At 34.0% G+C, this 6,008-nt stretch overlaps 1 pseudogene; it reads left to right on the forward strand.

The window, feature by feature from the left end:
• Window positions 1–3,607: 3,607 nt before the first annotated feature.
• Window positions 3,608–4,993, forward strand: LOC128864668 (jerky protein homolog-like; annotated as a pseudogene).
• Window positions 4,994–6,008: the final 1,015 nt, after the last annotated feature.

A 6,008-nucleotide genomic window follows, 5' to 3' on the forward strand; every position in this document is an offset into this window, starting at 1 on the left:
GATCATGTGGAACACATTCGGTTTGTGTATGTACTTACCACGAAAATGTGCACTTAATGATTGACGGAGCATCTATACCTTCTTTGACTGAATCCAGTGTTTTAAAACTTACTTCTTATAAAGATTGCTTAAAAATCATGGTCTGTGAAAATGCGACACCTCAATGTCATTCTGGAGAATGTAAAAAATGCGAAAATAATATTGATATTATAAAAGACCATTTAAATGAGATTTTCGAGTCTAACGGAATTAATAAAATTGAGTTTCAAATTTGGGAAAGCACAGACCGTTCAACGTTGATATTTCAAGTTCAGGATAGTAATGAATTTGTTGAAACTTTGTGTGAGAAATTGACAGTTTTGAGGAATCACGATTTTATTGCTAGACAGCAAGCAAGCTATTTAGAGCATCTGAAAAAAAATCTAAAAGAAGGAGAATTGCTATTATTATGCGATTTTGCAGAGAATTATGCATTCGTTGCTCAAAATGCTGCTCAGTCATTCCACTGGAACAACAATCAAGTTTCCATTCATACAACTGTGTACTATTATGTTAAAAATCAGAAACTTGAACATAACAGTATAGTTGTTCTTTCTGATGATCTCACGCATAATACTGTAGCTGTGCATGCATTCCAGAAGATTCTTATGAAACATTTAAAGGAGCAAAGTTTATCGATAAATAAAATAATATATTTTACTGATGGAGCAGCACAACATTATAAGAATCGATTTAACTTTGTTAATTTGTTGAATCATAAGAAGGACTTTGGAGTGGATGCTGAATGGCACTTCCATGAAACTGCCCATGGGAAAGGTCCTTGTGGCGGTATTGGTGGAAATTTAAAAAGATTGGCAGCTCGAGCGAGCTTACAACTTCCACCTTCCCAACAAATTTTGACAGCAGAAGCTCTTTTCAATTGGGCAAAGAAAAATCTTGAACGAACTTTCGTGTATTTTTCTTCAAAAAAAGAACAAAATGTGCTCGAAAATTCCTTGAAAGTCAGATTTTCTTTAGCAAACAGAATTAATGGTACCCAAAAGTATCACGCATTTATCCCTATCGGTAACGAAGAATTGTTATTAAAAACATTTAGTTTCTCTGAAGAATCTGTAGTTTTTCCACCAAAGCGTGGACGTAAACGCAAAAGCACATGAACATCAAGTTAAGATTCAATATACATAATTATTTTACTTAAAAAACTAAAAAACAAAAAAACAAAAAAATTATAAAATTGAAAAAATACAAAAAAAGTTTAAAAATAATAAAAAAACAAAAAAATAAACAAAAAAATAAATAAAAAAAAATGAAAAAATAAAAAAAATAAAAAAGGGATTAAATGTCTGCTACGTCCACGTCGTTAATCCTGGGTTACGCTAAATGCAGATAATAAAAGTCCATAAATCAATGATTTTTCATCATAGCAACAGCTTGAAATCTAAGGAATCCTGTTTGCTTGTCTTATTTTTTACTTCCTTTTCACAGCTTCTGATAAATTATTGCAATTTGTATATTAGTCAAACAAATAGATTGGTTAGATTGAGAGCGTTGCACTGAGTTGGTTTTTTATTTGTAACTCATACAAATATTGCTGTCCCGAAATTCCCTTTGGGGGGTAAAAAGGTGATGAAATAAGGAACATTTTGGGGTATTTTTGAAAAAAATCGAAGGGGGCATAAGTGGTTAAAAATTCAAAAAAAAAATTTTTTTTTAATTTTTTTCAATGAAATATTAATTTAAACATTTTTTATGATACACAGTTTTAAAGTTTAAGAAATTTTGTACAAAAGAGTCTTAAGGTGTTTTAAAATCCGTTCATTCGTTTAAAAGTTATGGCGGTTCGAAAATTTTTTTGCAAAAAACTTTGACCCCTGACAGTATGGCAGCCCCGCATTACACGGACCTAAAACCATATTTTTTATTTTAGTTTTTACATATACTATAAGATATATTATTGCCAAAAAAAATAAAGAACTTTTTTTTTTCAAGTGGCTTTTTTTTCAGAGAATGCCTCATATGTGGGAGTGAAGCGACAAAACAATTGTGGCTTGACTTCACGAGAAAAAGTGAAATGAAAGTTAGAGTCAGTCGAAGAGTAACTCACACTAAGTTAAGACGTGCTTAAATTTTACGTTGTCATTTTTCATTAATTGTAATAATGAACGAGTTAAGTTTTGTCCTGTAATTTTTCAAATATTCATTAAATGTAATAATAAACTAGTTAAGTGGTTCTCGAGAGTTTAAACTGTTTTAATTAACTCCATTAACGGGTCGATGTCGCGTAAGTAGAGCCAATTAATACCACAACCTACATCAATGGGGGGCTCAACCTATATAATAAAACATTGATGTGCGATCAAGTTACAATACGCAATACAAGTGGCAAAGTGTAGCGAATATTTTGCAAATAGCATTTTTCATAAGTAAGACTATTTTTCATCCCCAAAATGGCGTGTCTAAACGACTTTATGCAGTACGGCCTGCGCAATAGCAGCAAGGCAAAAATTCAGACGCTTCATGTTTACATTTTTCAAAGTGAAGGCGACAGAAATAAACGCCGTCGCTTGCGCGAGTTAATAGTATAAGTTAACAATGACAATGATCCACAAGTTTATTTTCCCCTCCAGTACGCCAGTACTGGGTTGCATTGTAAACCAAGCTGATGCTGGGATATAAAATGCACATAGATACATATTTACATCAGTTAATAACATAATTATGATAATGATATTGGCACCGTGTGCAAAAGCATTGTTTACTCCAACGGAATTGTCACCTTATATTACGTTTCCACCGCAGCCGGAGTTTGGGTTCTCTGCCGCTATTGTGTTCTTAGCGCAAACACCAAACAAAACACCTGTCAAATCCCATACAAAATTAAAACACATCTCCATACCTAAACCCATTTTTCAAAGTGTGTTTTGTTGGGTTTGCATCTAATTTAATTATTAAGTGGTGGCAATGTTGTTCATTTTCCTCATTTATTATTGCATTCTTATCGAAACATGGCAACAATGATTGCAATTTGTCAATATGACATTTGATTGACGTTTAATATTTTTCGTGTGGTAAGCGTTTGTGCGCGCAAAAAATAAAATTAAAGTTATTGATTTTAATGGAAAACCATAAAAAATCAAAAACTATTTGGCTTCCTTCTGCGGACGAAGCATTTCTGGATATATGGGGTGAGAAGGCAGCTTAATTGCGAGGTCCACGAAAGAACCCACATATGTATATATGCGGAGATGGCTCAGTCGCTGGGAGTTCTTGGACATGAGGTCCGTCCAATTGACATAAAATACAAAATACACAATTTCACAATGAAATATAGGTAAGGCATAAAATATATTACAGTTGACGCTCAGAAATCTTAAATTTCAGAAATCTTAAAAGTCCAGAAAACTTAAACGGCTCTGGCGCATAATGTACTGTTCTGAAATCTTAATATTTTTTTAAGTTTTCCGAGCGTTCCATACAAATCGGCTGAGCGAACAATAAATTATGTTGCTAATGCGTGAACTTGCTCAATCGAAGTAAACATTGATTTATTTGTCATTGTTTTGCTTGTATCGCATCTTTGTATACATTAGCGCCAATATTGCAGTGTTGAAAGGAATTCCATTGCGAACGCATTAGGTCAGCAATATTATGGGAATACATTAATTACATTTTTATTTATTGATTTGAATCGATTAAAAATGTCTGCTTCGAAACAAAAAAGATTGTCGCTTGAAGAAAAAGTTAAAATTTTCAATCGTTTAGATGCTGGTGTGACGGCAAGTCGTGTAGCGTTCGATTTCGGTATTTCTGTTTCAGCAATTTCTCAAATGAAGAAAAATAAAACACAAATTATGGCAGCGGTATCAAATTCACTTGAACGGGCTAAAAAAAAAACGTTACACAAAGCCGAATATTCTGAAATGGAAACAAAATTGTTTGAGTGGTTTATGAACCAAAGAGAGAGAAATTGTCCGATAAATGGGCCTATATTGAAGGCCAAAGCAAAGTTTTTTTTCGCGCATATTTATCCAGACAAAAAAGAAAGTGAATTCAATGCGAGTGACGGCTGGTTAACCAAATTCAAACGTCGATTTGGAATGCGTTTTTTGAAAGTGTGTGGGGAAATATTATCTAGTGACACCACTTCAATTACATCATTTATAAATAGTTTGCGCGCAAAAATGAATGAAATGAATGCCACTAATCAACAGTTATACAATGCAGACGAATCGGGACTCTTTTACCGACTTTTACCAGACAAAACATACGTTGCCGCTTGCGAAAAAACCGCCCCAGGACGAAAAATTCAGAAACAGCGCATTACTAAACTATGATCATTCGGCCAATGCTTGGATGACAAAAAAAATATTCAGCAATTGGTTCCACAACGAATTCGTCAAAGAAGTGAGAAGTGAATTTTATTGTTGAAAAAATAATTCTTTTTTTAATTCGAATTCATTGCTAATGTTTATAGGTGCGACGTTTTAGTGCCGAAAACAACATTCCACCGAAAGCAATTCTCTTATTGGATAATTGTAGCGCACATTCACCGATTGATTCATTTTGCTCTGACGACGGAAATATTGTGGCAATGTCCCTTCCACCGAATGTGACAGCCGTCATCCAGCCAATGGACCAAAATCCAATAAAAATAGCAAAACTGAAATATCGAAATATGCTGTTGTCGAATATTGTCGCTCAAGAAGATGCTTCGGTTCATGATATGCTAAAAAGGCATTCAATTCGTGATGCAATCTTAATGTTGAAGTCAGCATGGAATGATTTACCCCAAACCGTATTGGAGAAGGCATGGAACCAAATTTTAAATTGGGACGATGACCAATTTGATAAAGAAGATGATCTGCCATTGTCAGAGCTGCTTTCAAATCTTGATTATGAGCGTGAAATTGAAGACACTAGACAATTACTTTTGAAATTGGGTGTCGGTACCAGCTTATCAACCGATGAAATTGAGGAATGGAATGCTGATTAGGGTGGTCCAAAAAACTCAAGTTTTTTTTAGAGACCTAGGGACCCTCTCATTTTGTTACATCTAATAAAATAATAATCTATGCAAAATCTTAGCACCCTAGAACATATAGAAGGCAGTGCTCAACAACGTTTAGTTTTCATAAATTTCTATAAAAAACTCATACTTTCGGGTAATTAACGCCTTTTTTTGTTTCAGGTTTGAACTATATTTCAATCAAAATGACTGCTCTTAAGACGCGTCAGGCGGACAGTGTTTACTTAATTGGTGTTAAGGACTTAGAACCTTTAACAAAGAAGAACCAACTTCCTACAACAAAAGAAGTTTTGTTAAGATTTCACTTTTTTTTAAGTGAAAAAAAATCTGTCAGGAACGCTAGTCATAGCACAATTGAAGAATTGAATGAAGTTTGGAGCAAAGCCCTAATCCCGACTAAATATACCAAGGATTCGATTGAAAAACTTGAAAGTGTGCATTCACAGTGGCTACTTTTAAAGAAAAATAAAGGCAGAAAAACAAAGAACAAACGAGCAATCATTTGTAGACAAAATTGAAAAGCTTTTTGACATTGCCCATTCAGATGCTCTAATTCTCATGAAAATACAACAAGACAAAGATTTTTTAATTGACCAAAGAACTGAGAGAAAAATGATCATTTCATCTCAAGACAAAGAGTATACTACAAAACAAGAAAGAGCACTAGAAAGATTTGAAAAAGAAGAGAAGAGAAAAGTCTGTTTCTGCTGCAAAATCCACGTCTTCTTCTATTAATCCACCCGATGATGACTTTAATGATAGTTCAAGTGCCAAAAGCATTTCTGAAAGTGGTTCTGATGATGAATTATATCAACCTTCGTCCAAAAAAGATTTAGAAAAAGATTTAGGTGGCAAGAGCGAAGATGTTTCTGAACGAAAGGCTAAGAAGAGCCTTTTTGACATGAATGTGGTAGGGGCTTTAGACAGGAATAAAGTTTCCGATCGTGAAGCTGTAAGGCTTATCATTCCTTTTGCCGCCGCA

The sequence above is a fragment of the Anastrepha ludens genome, chromosome 5 (assembly GCF_028408465.1).
Source record: "Anastrepha ludens isolate Willacy chromosome 5, idAnaLude1.1, whole genome shotgun sequence".
In the NCBI taxonomy this organism is placed as follows: domain Eukaryota; kingdom Metazoa; phylum Arthropoda; class Insecta; order Diptera; family Tephritidae; genus Anastrepha; species Anastrepha ludens.